Source organism: Eleutherodactylus coqui, chromosome 3 (genome assembly GCF_035609145.1).
Source record: "Eleutherodactylus coqui strain aEleCoq1 chromosome 3, aEleCoq1.hap1, whole genome shotgun sequence".
NCBI classification, from domain to species: Eukaryota; Metazoa; Chordata; class Amphibia; order Anura; family Eleutherodactylidae; genus Eleutherodactylus; species Eleutherodactylus coqui.
Window position 1 is genome coordinate 16,716,579 of NC_089839.1, and position 18,305 is coordinate 16,734,883.

Here is an 18,305-nt window from a genome sequence, read left to right on the forward strand (position 1 = left end):
CTAGTCTTTCCTTGTACAGATGAGAATAGGGCTGATCCCTCTGCACTGTGACAGCCCTTCAGATATTTGTAGACAGCTATTAAGTCTCCTCTCAGCTTTCTCTTCTGCAAGCTAAACCTTCCCAGATCCTTTAACCGTTCCTCATAGGACATGATTTGCAGACCGCTCACCATCTTGGTAACTCTTCTCTGAACTTGCTCCAGTTTGTCTATGTCTTTTTTAAATTGGGGTTCCCAGAACTGGACCCAGTATTCTAGATGAGGTCTGACTAAGGCTGCCTGCAGACGGCCGGGTCGGATCTGGCTGCGAGAATTCTCGTAGCAGGACCCAACCCAAGCCCCTGCAGAGACCAGTGCGGCACCCACCTGCTCTCGTGGCTCCGTTTCCTTGATGTGCCGGCTGCCAGGCAGCTGGTGCATGCGCAGACCAGAGCTGGAGGCCAGGGAGTGACATTTCTGTGTGGGGCTCGCAGAGAAATAAAGAATGCCGCGATTTGTTTTCTGCACGTGATTTCGCACAGACAAATCGTGGCCATCTGCCTAGGATTGCGTCTTTTAGGATGTAATTCATCTGGACCTTGAGACTTGAATTAATCTAAGTTAGCTATGTGTTCCCTCACCATTTCTCTGCTTATAGATAGCCTGCATTCTTTTATCCCCCCCCCCCCCCCCCCCCAATAGCACAGGGAAGATCAGTTGATGTTCCATCTACTTTCTGAGAGAAAACAGATACAAAATAGGAATTTAAAAGCTCGGCCTTCTTCACCATTTCCATCTTGGAAGCATCCAATAGCATCTTTGACTTTTATCCACCCAGTTATAGTGCTTACAGTGCAGTTACCTGCAGTGATCACAGGTGGTGTTTTCTCTGACTGTTGATGTCTGTTTTCACCTCTCTTTCATTCTTCTCTATCTGGGCCCAGACCACTGTGGCAACTTCTTCCAGCCACAACTCCTCTCTGTTGCTACTACCAATGCCTTTTTCAGTACCACCCCCATAAGCCCTCTGTTGGCCCACAAAACAATAGTGCCTTCTCTGTGGCCCCTCAAAATAATAGTGCCCTTTTCAGTTCCCTCAATAGTAGTAGTTCCCCTTCAGTGGCTCCACAAATTAATAGTGGCTCCTCTGTGCCCCTCAGAGTTATTATTCCCTCTTCACCCCTGGAAGTTATAGTGCCCCTCTTTACCCTTCAGTTTTATAGTGTTGCCTTTGGACTGCACAATGTTATAGTATCCCCCCAGTGTGATCTTAATGCATGGGCCTGATGGGCACTGGCCAAGGGGCCCCACAAGCATAGGGGCCCCATACTAATCTATGTATGTTAACATTTCAGTGCACTTTGTGTCATCTATGATAATGTTGTGTGGCGGGATACGAACTTGGCTCCCATCTCTCTATGCCATATGTGAAGACTTTAATTTTGTCACTTTCTATTTCACTTTCAAATTACCCATAATTCCTATTGTAAATTATCCATAATGTCTATAATAAAAAGTGAGATTTCCCACCGACTGGATGTGTGGATCGTCTTGTGAAGTGAAGTACATCGTCTTGTTACTTTCTAGTGTAAAGTAGCTGGCTTTATAAAGATAGACGTCTACAGCGCAAGAGGAAAATGGACCCTAGAGACTTAGACTTCCGGTTCTCCGGTCTAGGTCGCCGATTACTAATTCGCTTGTCCTCCCGAGTTTTTTTGACGTTGTCCCATGCCTGCCACATCCCCATTTATATTCCTGTGAGTAGTTGTCGTAGGGGCCCCAGTACACAGCTTTGCTCAGGTGCCCATAATGCTGTTAAGATGGCACTGTATCCCCCTCTTTGCCCCTCAAAGTTACAGTGTTTGCCACTGTGTTCCCCGCATCCATGGCAGCAGCCATCAGCAACAGCTGAAGTACTGCTGGCTAAGCGGCTCGGTGTAGTACATGCTCCAACACCTTCCTTTTTCAGTACAGTGAAGCACCATAGAAGGGCAATGCACGGCACAGAGCTGCCCAGCATCTGGGAGTATTGTGGATTAAGGGAACCTAGTGGGTCATTGGAGGAGAAGGCAGGGCCATTCAGCTTCCTGTCCCATGGGCCCCATAGCAGCGATGTTGTCTGCTACCAGAGGTGTCATGCCACTGTCTATGGCAGGGAACTTTAGCGTTACCCCATACAAGTGAATGAAGCCGGGCGCAGTCTCCTGCATAGCCAGGTGGCTGGGAGGACCGGCGTACAAGAAAAACTTAGATGGGGATGCATCACTACACCCAGGGGTGCCCCCACAAATAACCCCATTTTAAAAACTACACCCCTTAATGTATTAACTGAGGGGGGTCAGGAGTATTTTGACCCCACAGTTTTTTTCAGGAATTAATTAAATTTAGAGACATATTTTAAAGACATATTTTTTTTCCTATAGTGCACATGAAAATAAGGATTGACACAACCTAAATGGATACCCGTGTTTCTCCCGTGTTCAGAGACATACCCATTGTGGCCCTAATCTTATGTCTGGATGCACAACGGGGCCCAAAATGAAAGGAATAGTCGGAGTCTTTCAGAACAGACATTTTGCTTGAAGTCCTTTTAGGCCCCATTGCCCACTTGTAGAGCCCTTGAGCAGCCAAAACGATAGAGAACCCCACAAATGACCCCATTTTGAAAACTAGACCCCTTACCGAATTTATCTAGGGGTGTACTGTGTATTTGTACCCTAAAATTTTTGAATAAATCTAAGCAAAGCAGTAGGAAAAAAATTACAATTTTCATTTTTTTGGCAGTTGTAGCAATTTAAAAACAGGTTTTTTTTGTACAGTGTACATAGGAATGAAGACTTTCACCCCAAAATGGATCTCCCTGTTTGTCCCGTGTTCAGAAACATACCCATTGGGGCCCTAATCTACTTACAGGACACATGGCTAGGCCTATAATAGAAGGAGCACCCGTTGGATTTCAGCGTACAACTGAATAAATTCCAGGCCCCATTGCCCACTTATAGAGCCATTGAGCGTCCAAAACGATAAAGAACCCCCACAAATGACCTCATTTTAAAAACTAGACCCCTTAACAAATTCATCTAGGGGTCTACTGCGTATTTTGATCCCACAGTATTTGAATAAATCTAAGCAAAGCAGAAGGAAAAAATTACAATTTTCATTTTTTGGCAATTGTGTCAATTTAAAAACAGTTTTTTTTGTACAGTGTACATAGGAATGAAGATCCCAAAATGGATACCCCCGTCTGTCCCGTGTTCAAAAACATTCCTATTGTGGCCCTAATCTACTTATAGGACACATGGCAAGGCCTATAATGGAGGGAACACCCATTGGATTGCAGGGCACAACTGAATAAATCCCAGGCCCCATTGCTCACTTGTACGGAATAAAAAAATTGACACCTTAAAAATCCCCCCCCCCCCCTCCACCCTTTTCGGCGTTCCATAAATCTTAGATAAAAGTAATAATGTGAACTGTGTGGTATTTCCGAAGACAGGAGTAATTACGGAGGCTGGTTGGGATGGGCACATGGGGCAATGAAACCGGGTATCCCCCCATCTCTCATGCTTTTTGTGGGGTATTTCTTGATCGGCAGGGATGGGGTATAAAAAGTGGCGTTGAGTCTCCATAATCTTGCTGAGGTCTCACACAGAAGGCGCTCAACAAGCTGCTCCTGGAACTGCAGGAAGGCGAGCGTTCCCAGAGCTTCTTGTAAATTACGTATCACAGGTAGCGGTCTGAATAATACTGGGCTCACACAGCCGTATGTGGAATCCACTTGCGGAGACCCACAGCGGATCCCAGCTGTGAGCCCGGCCGTCGCGTTGTGTATGGCCATGTAATGGCACGCGGGCGGTCATGCGCAGTACACCTTTTTTTCATTTGTATTTCCCGCACCGCCGCTTAGCGATGACACGGGTACCCACAGCCTGTACACAATTTAGTTGCGTATGGGCTACGTGTATATCCACGACCATGGAGCACAATGGGCTCTATGTCACGGATATCTGCGATAAAATAGAATATGCTGCGTTCTCTTTTCTGCAAGTGGATTACACAATTCCAACCCACTGATGTGAGCGGAATTCTGTAATCCATTGCGATTGATCCACGTATTACTGTGGATCAGACGCATGCGAAATCTGTAATTCCTATTCGGTCGTGTGAGACCGGCCTAAGGTAGATCGCTACCTTTTTATCACGTGACCGGGGACCGCAGAACGAGGTCACTGCTCCAGGCTCTCAGCGATCATTGATCGCCAGGAGCAAGGAGATTTTAAGTTTCCTGAGCTCCCCATCTCCTGCGCATGTGTCCGGTGTTTTGCCGGCGTTCACATGTGCAGAATCCGGGATAGTTCACGTTGGGGTTTAAATACGGAGGCCTCCGGTAAAAAGTTTCATCTCCTCTCACTGGTCGCATCAGTGAGGGGATATGAAGCTTCACCTTTCTTTTACTCTTACGTTATCGCAATTATCCATGGCGAACATGTGATCAGGAGCCGCTCACCACGGCCCCCCGTGAAATCTCCAGGCTCTCAGCTAAGTTTTGTAGCCCAGAGCAGGGAGATTTTAAATTACCCTGGCAAGCCACGACTTTTGCGCATGCGTCTGCCATTTTGGCGACGGGTGCATGCGCAGAAGCTGGGGTAAGGTCCGCAGATAAATCCGGGGGCCTTAGGTACGTAATTTCATCCTTCCTCACGGATATGATCCGTGAGGGGAGATGAAACGTAAGCTTTTAAAAATTTTTTAAAACTTTTTAAAACTTTCTTTTTTTTACTTTAAATGATCACTGTTATCCATTGAATTCCAGTGATCATGTCCCCGTGGACCTGTCTCTGCTGCTGGCTATACATGGTAGCCAGGAGCAGAGGGCTATTGAATTTCCCCGGGCTCGAGCCCCTCTGTGCACGATTGACATCAGGTGCGCATGTGCAGAAGGGGACTTCGGGTCCCGGAAGACCAGGACATCGCGGAGGACCCGAGGTGAGTATTTTCACATCCCCTCATTGATCCGATCCATGACGGGAGGTGAAACTGGCACTTTTTAAAACTTTTTCGTGATCGCAGCTATCCATTGGAAAGCTGCGGTCCCCGGTGACTTCTCCTGGTTCCCGGCTACCTTCAGGAGCCGGGAGCCAGGAGATTTTAAATTTGCCGGAGCTCCCAGCCTTCTGCGCATGCGTGTGACTTCATTAGTCTGGCTCGCATGCGCAGAAGAGTGGCGACGGGTCCTGGAGGACCAGTGCACCGCGGGACAACACCGACAAGGCGGGTGAGTAATGGATCCGATCCATCAGGGCAGCTGAATATCTAACTTTTTGAAAACTTTCTTACTTTATTGCGATCGGCGCTATCCATTGGATCGCATTGCATTCCTCTACGACTAACCATCCAAAACAACTACCAGATAGCTTAGACTGGTGGCCTCGTCTTCCCTGATGGAGAGAGAGTTAAGGAGTCAATGCCTGTTATGTGTGGTACCAGCAAAACCGTTGGAGTTGTCGTTGTCTTTAACAACTGCTAATCTTTCAAGTACCGAGTAAACGGTGTGCCTCCGGGTTTTACCAAAGCTCTTTGTTTCTGGACTCTTTATTTCATCATTACTTGATACTTTGAGGCACTGGCGTCATATGGAACTTTTACTATTGTGGTTTTTAGCCACCCTTGTGTGATCCGTCTACTGCATGGATCTTCGTTCCACGCAGAGTAGCCGCCGCCATGACTGGGCCTGAGATAGGAATGGACCACATGAGTTACATCTGCCTGCCAGCTCGTTGCACTATTACTACTGGGCCCACTATGGGGGCAATATTACTATTGGGGCCACTATGGGGGACACTATTACTACTAGAGACACTAACGAGGTCACTATTACTGTTACGGTATCCTACCCGATGATACGCCAGCCTGGGTTGCCCTAGAACTTACTCGCAACCCCTGTCCCTGCCTACTTGCCTCCACTCCACATCACAGACGGGACAAAAGGTTTCAATAAAGACTTATGGAAAACCCTGTGAACTCTCTGTGTAGCTGGCAAACCTAGTTCATAGGCGAGAAGGTTCACTACACATGTGATGACAAAGGGCCCCATGTAACGCGGCGCCAGCTTCAAGGACGGGACCCTTAATTTGAGATATTTAGAAGACAGGTATACCTTCTGTCCCAACCTGTAAGGTTCAGATACTGACAGACTCCTCCCACTACGCACCTGCATACGAGCCCCCGTTGCTTCCAAGCTTTTCTGTAATTCTTTCCATGCTCCCTGCAGCATATCTGTGACGACGTCAGCTGCAGGACAGACAGATGCAGTAGGGATCGCTGTAAGGAAGCGAGAATACTGACCGTATACACAAAAGAATGGAGATACCCCAGTGGAAGAACAAGTGCGGTTGTGCAGCGCAAACTCTGCCAGCGGCAGAAATTCTGCCCACTGATGAGCCTTTTCGCCAGCAAACAACCGTAAATATTGCACTAAATCCTGGTTCTTCCGCTCAGTCTGACCATTGGTCTGCGGGTGGAATGCTGACGAGAAGGAAAGCGACATTCCCAGGTTTCTGCAGAAGGGTCACCAAAACTGCGCCACAAACTGAACACCGCGATCCGATACAATGTTTTGGGGAACCCCATGTAGGTGAATGATTTGTTTTACAAAAATCTTGGCAAATTCTATTGCCGAAGGTAGCTTCTTTAACGCCATGAAATGTGCCATCTTTGAGAACCGGTCGACAGCCACTAAAATAGTGCTGAACTTCTGGGATTCCGGTAGATCGGTGATAAAATCTACTGATAACTGCGACCACGGACGAGAAGGTACCGGTAACGGTCTTAGAGGACCCTCCGGAGGACGCCACTGACTTTTATTGCGTGCACAGACAGAGTATCCCTTAACAAAGTTGCAGATCTCCTGAGACATGCCTGGCCACCAGTAGTGTCTAGAACAAAGATCCAGAGTCCCCTGAAACCCCGGATGGCCTGAGAAAACCGACGAATGAGATTTTTCAATGACTCTGAGATGCAAGGTCTCTGGCACAAACCATCGGCACCCCCGAAGGAGCGTCCTGCTGACAGTTCTGTAGTTGAGGAACGAAGTTAGATTCTACAGCTGCCACCGCCACCCCTGGTGCCAAGATATTCTCGGGAGTCATAGTCTCACTTTCCGGCGCCCCGAAACTCCGTGACAGGGCGTCCACCTTCACGTTCTTCTCTCCTGGGATATATGTCATGACGAAATTAAACCTGGCGAAAAACAACGCCCACCTGGCCTGACGAGCCGTGAGTCTTTTAGCATTGGCGAGATATACCAAATTCTTGTGATCGGTATACACGGTAATGGGGTGTCTAGCCCCTTCAAGATGGTGTCGCCACTCTTCTAAAGCCCATTTGATCGCCAGTAACTCACAGTTACCCATGTCGTAGTTGCGTTCTGCTGAACTAAACTTCCGCGAAAAGAACGCACATGGACTATACCCGGATCTCCCACTGACTTCCTGAGATAATACAGCTCCTGCCCCCACCTCAGACGCATCTACTTCAATGAAAAAGAGTCGTCACGCGTCCGGCTGTACTAGCACCGGGGCAGTAGTAAACTCTCTTTTTAGACCACTAAAAGCTTCTAGGGCCACAGGTGACCATTTTACCAAGTCGTCCCCCTTCTTAGTCAGATCAGTCAAGGGTTGAGCGATAACCAAGTAATTCTTAATGAATTTACGGTAAAAGTTTGCGAAACCCAAAAACCACTGGAGAGCCTTAAGGTTGTCTGGTCTGACCCATTGGGAGATTGCTGCTACTTTATCAGACTCCATCCGAATCTCCGTGGGTGAAATCACATAACCAAGAAAAGATACTTGTTTAGTACCAAATGTACATTTCTCCAACTTGACAAAAAGTTGATACTCGCAGAAACGGGTCAGAACGAACCTCAGGTGCCGCACATGTGAATCCCAGTCAGGAGAATACACCAGAATGTCATCAAGATATATGATCAGAAATACCCCCAGGAAGTCATGGAAGACCACGTTCATAAAACCCTGAAACACAGCGGGGGCGTTACAGAGTCCGAAGAGCATGACCAGACATTCAAAATGTCCTAACGGGGTGTTTAACGCGGTCTTCCATTCATCTCCCTCTCGAATGCGAATTAAATTGTAAGCCCCCCTTAAGTCCAGTTTGGAAAACCAGTGGGCCCCTACCACCTGATTCAACAAGTCCAGAATCAGGGGCAAGGAGCACTGGTTCTTCACAGTGATTTTATTCAAGGCCCGATAATCCACACAAGGCCTCAATGTCCCATCCTTCTTCTCAACAAAGAAGAGACCTGCCCCGGCAAGGGACCTGGACGGCCGGATATGTCGCTTGGCCAGAGACTCCGAGATATAGGACTTAAGGGCTTCGTGCTCACGCCCCGACAAATTGAAAATAGCTCCCTTAGGGATGGGACTGTCGGGAATCAGATCAATACCACAATCCCACTCCATATGGGGAGGCAAAGTCTCAGACAGTGTTTTGGAGAATACGTCCTCAAAATCTGACAAATACTCCAAGACCAGTACGGTATTTGCTGAGCGCACGGCTAGAGTAGTTAAGTGTTTATGACAGGATGACCCCCAATGTGTCAATTCCCGGGTGGACCAATCAAATTGGGGGTTCTGCAGTGCCAACAAGGGCATACCAAGTACCACATCAACAGACATCTTTTCCATAACCAGGAAAGACAGATTCTCAGAATGAAGAGCACCCACAATGAACTGTAGAATGGGAGTGCTCCATTGGACAACACCTGCAGAGAGAGGGGTCGAATCAATACTGATGAAGCGTATGGGGGGCTTCAGCATGGAAAATTCGATTATCAGAGGTCTGACAAAATTTAAATTAATCAGATTGGTGGCAGCACCCAAATCAATAAAGGCTTGACCGGACCGAATAAAATTCTGGAAGCCAACCTGACAAGGCACCAACAACTTAGGGAATACCTGTGATCCTAGGCGATACTCCTGACAATTGCCTAGGATCTGTAGTTTTCCGCCGGTTCAGACTGATGTTGCCGTAGCTTCTGTGGACAGTGTAGGTGTCTGGCTTCTCTACAGCAGAGGCAAAGACGGTGAGTCATCCGGAACGGTCGCCGTTCCCCGGGACTTAGCTGGTCCACTTCCATAGGCTCAGCCCCAGGAGTTGGCATTGGAGAAGTGGGAGCGGGTCTGCAGGACTCCCTAGTTTTACAGGCCTGACGTTCCTTTTCTCTAGATCTCAGTCTCCTGTCAGCCTTTACTGCCAATACCATCGCCTCATTAAGTGTTATGGGAGCGGGATGGGAAATAATTAGATCCTTGACAGCATCAGAAAGACCCAACAAAAACACATCTTTGAGGGCACCTTCGTTTCAGGAGGTTTCACCGGCATACTGTCTACACTTAGAGTAATAGTCTTCAGCACACTGCTGCTCCTGACATAGCGCCATAACCCCGCCCGGTCTGGCTCATCAAAAATACCTCCTAGTTCCCGAAAAAATGAATCAACAGACTGCAGGCAAGCCGAACTCTCGGGTAAGGAGTAGGCCCATGTCTGGGGGGGACCTCGCAGTAGGGACATAAGCAATTCCACCATTCTGGTACTCTGAGCTGGAGGATCCGGGCCGTATCCAGAAATATAGTCTACATGCCTGCTGAAAAACGAAAAACTTGCTTCTCTCACCGGAAAACACCTCAGGGAGAGGACACTTGGGCTCAGGTATAGACGGGGCGGCAGGAACCTGCGCCAACGCCGGCTGCTCCTGGGCCACCATACGACTGGACAGGTCTTGGATCACGCCCACTAGATCCTGAAACTGACTACCAAGGACACTCCTGGTCTTTATTGGAGAGCAAAAACAAAAACCCAGTGGGCAATTTTAAGGGCCAGTTAATATGTTACGGTATCCTACCCAATGTTACGCCAGCCTGGGTTGCCCTAGAACTTACCCACAACCCTGTCCCTGCCTACTTGCCTCCACTCCTGGCTAACCCCAGGCGGGCAACTGGGTGGCGGTTCCTACTCTCACTAGTTACCGAGAGGGGGGACTGGCGTACCAAGACAGAACAGGGTAGAATACTGACAGGAAGGGCAGATGAAGTAAACCAACAGGAAATACACGCAGACCAAGGCAGATGGGATAACCTGGCAGATAAAGCAAAAGCTGACAACCAGGAGACTGCCGGAGGCAGGATGCAAGCACACTGAACAGAAACCAATAACTGGCAGTGAATGGACCTCACTGCCAGCCTTATAAACAGAAGCCTCCGCCCAGGGGCGGAGAGGGGGAGGCGACACCTCCCAGCAGAATCCCATAACCATAGGCTCGTGCATAGAGCTGCACTCACAGGCGCGCACGCACGACGCCACCCGGACCCACGAGCGCGAGCACCGTGCCGACCAGGCAGCCGCCGCATGGTAACAATTACTACTAGTGCCACTAACAGGGGCACTATTACTACAGAGGCCACTAACGGGAACACTGTTACTACTGGGGTCATTAAGGAGGTCACTATTAGTGGGGCCACCACTAGGGGCATTATTACCCTCCCAATTACTATTGGGACCACCACTAGGGGCATTATTACCCTGTCACTTCAGTCAAGTCTCAATGGTTCTGATATGTGTTGGATATCTTGTGTATTAGCCCTTTCAATGCCTAGAAGTTTTTTTTGAGGAGTGGGGAAGGGATGCATGTCACACTTTGCCTCAGGCAGCATAAAGGCTTATGGTACCCCTGCTACACCAGCACTCCAACTCATTCATTCTCAGGATTGGCCAGACTACCAGTAATATGACATTGCTTAATAAACTGCAGTACTAGTTATGGCCACCAGGTGGCAATATTGAGCACTATTTTTGGCGTTTTATTATTTTTGTCACCTGTTATTTTTGTGGTGCCAACAGAAACAAACTCGTGAGAGCATATAGAACACATCCGAGATACACACACGGGCTTTGGGGGCGCCCCCTGGGCATTGATCCAACCACAGAAACTTTTCCCATAGACCAGTTTGCTGGGGTTCCCCTGAAATTTGGGAAGACAGTAAGTGACATTATAAAACAAGTAGCCTAGTGAGAGCAGAAGTGCGGTCACTGAAGTATCCGCGGACATGAATTAAAGGCTTCATTCACGGAGGCTCAGTGTGTGCCATCTTTGGCACCAGAGAACAAATAATTGGCTGTGAAGACGTAATCCCAGCAACGAACACGTAAAGAACATCTTGATCTTAGTAAATAGGACTGAGATATTCTCTGACGCTGGAAACAATGCGCGACGCCATGCTGAATAGAGGCGTAGCGGTATCTGATACACGGAGGTCAGACGTGCCCTGGACATTACACACAGAGCGCAATCGATCCTCATTACGTAAGGGACGTGACACAATCTCCCATCATCCTCGTATCACTTACTCAGCTCTGCTGTGCGGACAGGGGTGCTATCGTTGGGTAAGAACATGTCTATGAATGTTTGTTTGCCCAATCATCAGGCCGTGCCATGCTGCGCCCGGTTAGACGATGTCCGCGCAAATGTTCGTTCGTCGGCTGATCGCATCTATTGCACAGCTGAAAAAAGATCATCATTGTCGGTGGCACACCTCCCTGTGTGAACGCGGGTTGTGTTGCTGACAATGATGAAAATATATACACGATCGTTGCCGTGAAGGCCAGGTAACGAGCGCCGAGTCTCAGTCGCAAGGGGAACCTGTTATGTGGGAACGCACTCCTATTCTATGAACTCCTACATGCTTACATTGCTCTCAGTCGGCAGGGGTATTGTCTCTCCTTGAGGAGAGCACCTAGAAAGTAAGTGAGGAGACTTATACGGCCATGCATGCTCCTCTGGGTAATATGCAAATAAGGTAGATGGAAAAATACCCCTGCAGCGCCACCTATTGGATGGTAGCATTCATGGAAATCCATATGCAACCCTTTTTAAGATTTGTATAAAGGGTCGTACATTAATTTGCAGGAATGCTGCCATCCAATAGGTGGCGCTGCAAAGGTATTGTCCCATCTTCCTTATTTGCATACATTGGCCTTGTCACATTATGGCTCAGCACACACACCTGAGAGTACAGGTACGGCCCCTCCTTACATACTCTGTACTGCTGGTGACATCCTCACATCGTGGCATCGCCGTCATCGCATACAGCTCTGACATAATTACCGTGGATTCAATACCGACCTTACAGTATCAGGCTGGGTTTCTGCACAGCGCTTTTTTTCCACCTCTTCCACATTTTTAGCGCAATTATGCAGCGTTTTTGATGCACTTTTCATTTGCTGCCCAAAAAATGTGTTTTAAAAGCCGCATAGGTTTTATCATAAATCGCTGTGGTTTTCGACCACGTAGTTTTCACCAGCGAAGCATGTGTTTTCAGTGTGCTTCATCTGTAAGAGCAGCGCGGCTAAAAACTTCAGAGTATTGTAATGAAATGTATTTGGTTTGTAAAATCTGCCTTTTACCTACCTTAAAATGCATCAGGAATGCTGCAAAACTGCAATATAAAGCAAAAAAAGGATAAAACCCAGTACAGGGGGAGATAAGAGAAGATAGATGGATATTAGATATGAGATAGATAGACAGATAGATATAAGTTAGATGCATACATAGAATATGAGATAGATCAATAAATATGAGATAGATATGAGTAGATGGATAGATAGATAGATAGATAGATATGAGATAGATATTAGCTATGATATAGATAGATGATAGATATGAGATAACTAGATATGACATAGATGCATACATAGAAAGATATGAGATAGCTAGTAAAGATGAGCGAGCACACTCGGATAAAGCAGTTACTCAAGCGAGCATCGTTCTTCTCGAGTAACTGCTTACTGGTCCGAGTGTGCTCGGGGAGGCAGTTGGGGTGAGCAACGGCCGGCGGAGGGTAGCGGTGGGGGGGGGTGAGATTGAGAGAGAGAGTTCTCTCTCACTCTCCCCCCCCCCCCCCCCCCGCTACCCCCGCCGCTCACCCCTGACCCCCCGAGCACGCTCGGATCAGAAGAGCGATGCTCGCTCGAGTAACTGCTTTATCCGAGCGTGCTCGCTCATCTCTAATAGCTAGATCGATATGAGATAGATAAATATATAAGAGTTGGATAGAAAAAAAGTTAAATAGATATGAGATAGATAGATGATAGCTAGATAAATATGAGAGATACATAGATGGATATTAGATATGATATAGATAGATATGAGATAGATAGATAGATGATAGATAGATAGATAGATAAATGGATAGATATTAGAGATAGATAGATAGGAGATACATAGATGTTGGATAGATATATATGAGATAAAATAGATATGAGATAGATAATGATAGATAGATAGATAAATGAATATGAGATAGACACATAGATATAGATATGAGATTGATAGGTAGATAGATACTAGATATGATATAGATAGATGATAGATAGGTGGATAGATATTAGATATGATATAGATAGATGATATATATATATATATATATATATATATATATATAAAAGATAGATATGAGATTGATAGATGGATAGATATTAGATATGAGATAGATAGATGATAAATAGATAGTTGGATATGAGATAGATAGATGATGGATAGATAGAAATCAGATATGATAGATATGAGATATATAGATAGATATTAGATATGATATGCTGCAAAACTGCAATATAAAGCAAAATAGAACAAAAGATAAAACCCAGTATAAGAGGAGATAAGGATAGATAGATAGATATTAGATATGATATAGATAGATGATAGATGGATATGAGATAGATGCATACATAGAAAGATATGAGATAGCTAGATCGATATGAGGCAGATAGATAAATATGAGATAGATATTATATATGAGACAGATAGATAGATATTAGCTATTATATAGATAGATGATAGCTAGATATGAGATAGATAGATGATAGCTAGATATGAGATAGAAATATATGAGATAGCTAGATCTATATGAGATAGATGAATATATATATTAGATAGATATATAAATTGTTATGAGATAGATGATAGATAGATGATAGATATTAGATGGATAGATAAAAAGATAGTTAATAGATAGATATTTGATAGATAGCTAGGTAGGTAGATGGATGGATAGATATTAGATATGATATAGATGGATGATAGATAGATAGTATGTAGATAGGTAGTTGGATGGGTAGATATTAGATATGATATAGATAGATAATAGATAAATAGATAGATATATGATGGATAGATAGATAGATATGAGATATAAGATAGATAAATATGAGAAACAGATAGATATGAGATAGATAGATAGATGGATTGATAGATATTAGATATGATATACATAGATGATAGATAGATATGAGATAGATAGATATTAGATATGAGATAGATAAATAAATAGCTAGATAGATATTAAATATGAGATAGAGATGAAATAAATACATGATAGACAGATATATAGATGGATATACATTAGATATCCTATAGATAGATGAATATATAAATAGATACGAGATAGATAGATAGATAGATAGATAGATAGATAGATAGATATGAGATAGTAGATGATGGATATATAGATAGATATGAGATGGATGGATAGATAGATAGATATATAGATGGATAGATATTAGATATGAGATAGATAGATAGATATATAGATGGATAGATATTAGATATGAGATAGATAGATGGATATATAGATGGATAGATATTAGATATGAGGTAGATAGATGGATAGATATTAGATACGATATAGATAGAGTCACATACAGGTCGGCCGTGTGAAGTCAGGGACGTTATTTTTGCAGATCTCTAGATTGCACAATGATGTCTCTCCGCTGGTTAGCAGCACACCCCGCGCTCTCACACAATCACAACATTGTTTTTCTGGGCAGCGAACAGGTAACCCATCTGGTGATGACTCCTCGGCCCTCCAGCTAATCACAATGCACTTCTCTTGTAAGAAGATAGATAAGTCTGTGGCACATATCCAACCTGCAGCTCCATAGAGCATGACAGGGTAGTCTCAGGGCATGCTGAAAGTTGTAGTTTTACAACAGCTGGATTTTCAAGGGTTGGAGAATGCCCACCTGCTGTACAGTTGTTGTGCATGCTGCCATAAGCACGCTTCATCTGCCCTGCTGAGACCTGCCATCATTCCTGCATGGTCTTCTGCTGGCAGTAGTTGTGCGCCTCATCGCCAGCTTCTTCTACTTACCTGCCTCCATGTCCCCTCGCTGTACACCCAGCAAGTCGCTGCTCCATTCGTGAATCGGTCTCATCTCTTCATTGTATGCGTTTGCACACATGCAGGAAATAATGTGCATATGTGCATGAAATGCGTCTGCACGCATCGAGCGAGGGCTTTCTGGGCTGACAGTGATGGAAAAAAGAGGTAGGAGAGTAGAAAAAGCAGAGCCTGGATTCAGAGGCCGCTGTCCTATTAACCCATGAATTTCGTTGATGGTGCTCAAGGGACCTGGCTGCAACGACTGGGTTGAAGATAAATCCTATCCCTACTGTTAAACCATTTCGATGCCATTGTCAGTACTGACAGCAACAATTTAAATGGCCTGACAAAGGAAGTGGTCTCTCTCTGTTGCCCAAATAGACTCCTATGCCTTGATCACTGGGTACTGTTTGGTTACCATTGCAGCCTGGGGCCTTGTGAAGGTCCCTAGGTTTGCCATGGATTTCCTCCTGTTAAAGAGGATGTCCCACATCTAGCTGTTTTCTCTTACTGAAGTTAATGAGACTCAGCATGCAGTACCAACTCAGGCCACTGTGCAATATACAGAGTTGTCTGCTTCCTGCAGAAAAACATCTGGAAGTGGGACAACCCCTTTAAGGCCTGCTTACGGCATCCTTTCCTATGACAGGGCTTAAAGCTAATGTCCGTTTTTCTGACATAAATCTGTCCCAGGACCGGAGGGTGTAGGGGTCTCTTACCTGTATTTCATCTTCTCTTCCTGACCCTTCGATTCGCCATTTCTGGTTCCATTATTTAGGTGGCCAAGATGGCTGCCATCATCTTTAGACTATCAGAGTATCCCTAGTGGATTGTTAGAGTTAGGGCTACCAATGCGCTGTAGCCGCTCTGTGATTGGCCAGCGCTTGGCTAGTTACAGAGCAGATCACAGTGTCTATTAGATTGTTAGAAAATGGTGACAGCCATCATGGCTGCTCGAAAACGAAGCACCAAACCAGCGGAACAGAGAGGCCAGGAAGACAAGGTAAAGTACTAAGATAACACTGCACCCTCCAGTCCTAGGACAGAATTTTGTCACGAAATTTATGATATACTGCAATACTAATGTATTGCAGTATATTGCACATACAATTAGACGATTGCCAGTTCAAGTTCCCGATGGGGCTGAAAAAAAAATTAAACCTTTTTTTAATCATTAGTAAATTAATAAAAAATATTAAAAGTTAAAAAAGCTGCTTTTCACGGTTGCCACATGATAAAGTAAACAAATCACTGTAAAAGTCCAATTTCTTGAAATCCTGCATGGTGAATGTCATCCACAAAAAACATGCAATAGCAGGATTTCGCTTTTTTTTGGACACCCTGCCTTTAAAATAACAATTTACCACAAAAAGATCAAAAAGTTGCATGCATTCCAAAATGGGACCAATAGAAACGATAAGTCACCCCGCAAAAACACAACACAACACCTCACCTGGTAGAACAAAAAAGTTATGGGGTTCCAAAGATGGTGCCAGAAAACGATTTTTTTTAAAACGTCATTTTATTTTAAGTGGTACAACGTAAAACCTTTATATATTTAGTAACGCTGGAATCGTTTTGACTCCTGCAGAAAGGATAATGTTTCATTTTTATCCCAAAGTGAATGCCATAAAAATTAACCCTCTCCAAAAATGGAAGGAAATTGTGGGTTTTCTTTCCATTTTACTCCACTTAAAACTTTTTTAAAGTTTCTCAGGACATTATATGATAATTAAGTGGTGCCATTGACACTTCATTTCAATGGGAGTTAGAGCAATGCCCCAAGAATAGAGAGAGCAGTTGGTGCAGGTATGTATAAATGTGGAGAAAGAACAGGACTCTCCTGGTGCAGACCGCCCGTCGAAAGACAGGCCGCCACACCACTAGTCCTGGTTCGCCTTCAAAATATTGTGGTGATGGTCCACTTTATTGCTTAACCTCTGTTGGTATCTGTGAGGATTCTTAACTTCCATGCATCAGTGGATATAAAAGGCTTCATATCTTAATATACTAATATATTTACTTAAGTCTCAAAAACATTAATTATGTGTATTAGACAGATAAGTCTAATAGAGCAGGGGTCCCCAACTCCAGTCCTCAGGGAATGCCTACAGGTCATGTTTTCAGGATGTCCTATGGTAATAACACCGGTGGCAATGTCTGAGGCACTGATGATAATTACATCACCTGTGCAATACTGAGGAAATCCTGAAAACATGACCTGTTGGTGGTCCCTGAGGACTGGAGTTGGGGAACCCTGTAATAGAGTATATAAAGGCCGGCTGCAAACGGGCGGATTTGCATTGCAATGTTGGAAGAATGTTTATTTGCCCTTGTTCTGAGGATGTTTTTGGTGTGGCCTACATACTACAGGCCACAAGGGCCTTCAAGTAAATAAGCAATATAATTTGATCCACAGTTGAGGAAGTCCCGTATGATATTGTTTCTATTTTCGTTTTCTATGAAGATCTCTCTCTTGTTCTGACAGATATTCAGACAGATATTCCATACCTGAAGGAAGCATAGATTGGTCCACCCTAAGTGGATTGTGTTTGAGCATGTGCTGGTGAGGACAGGAAGGGGCCAATATGCTTGTGAGGGTTTTATTCCTGGTAAGGACTACTTGGGGGTGACTAGGTATGTTATTTGTAAGGAAAAGGTCCCCTGTAACATCCTCAATATCTTGGTATTATAGTTTTTAAGGGGGCATGTTGGGTGGTAAAAGAAGTCACAAACAAAATCATTGAGCCATGGTCCCCATTTGTCACAGACCTCTAGAGGCTCACTGGCTGGTCTTGCGGGTAAGCCCTAAAGAAGGTTGGATTCGCCAGCTTCCTTGGGTATCCCTTTTCTTTAAAACGTTTTTTGGGAATGTTAGATTGTTGGCTAAAATCTGAGTCTTTGGTACAGTTTCTCCTGATTCTCTGGACTTGCACATAAGGAACATTGGGCATCGACTAACAGAATGGTGTTTAACAAGGAAAATGCTAAGTCCTACATCTGGGCAAGAAAAATGAAAAAAACACATACAGAATGGGAGGAATTGTGTTAAGCAGCAGCACATGTGAAAAAGACTTGGGTATACTAATAGATCATA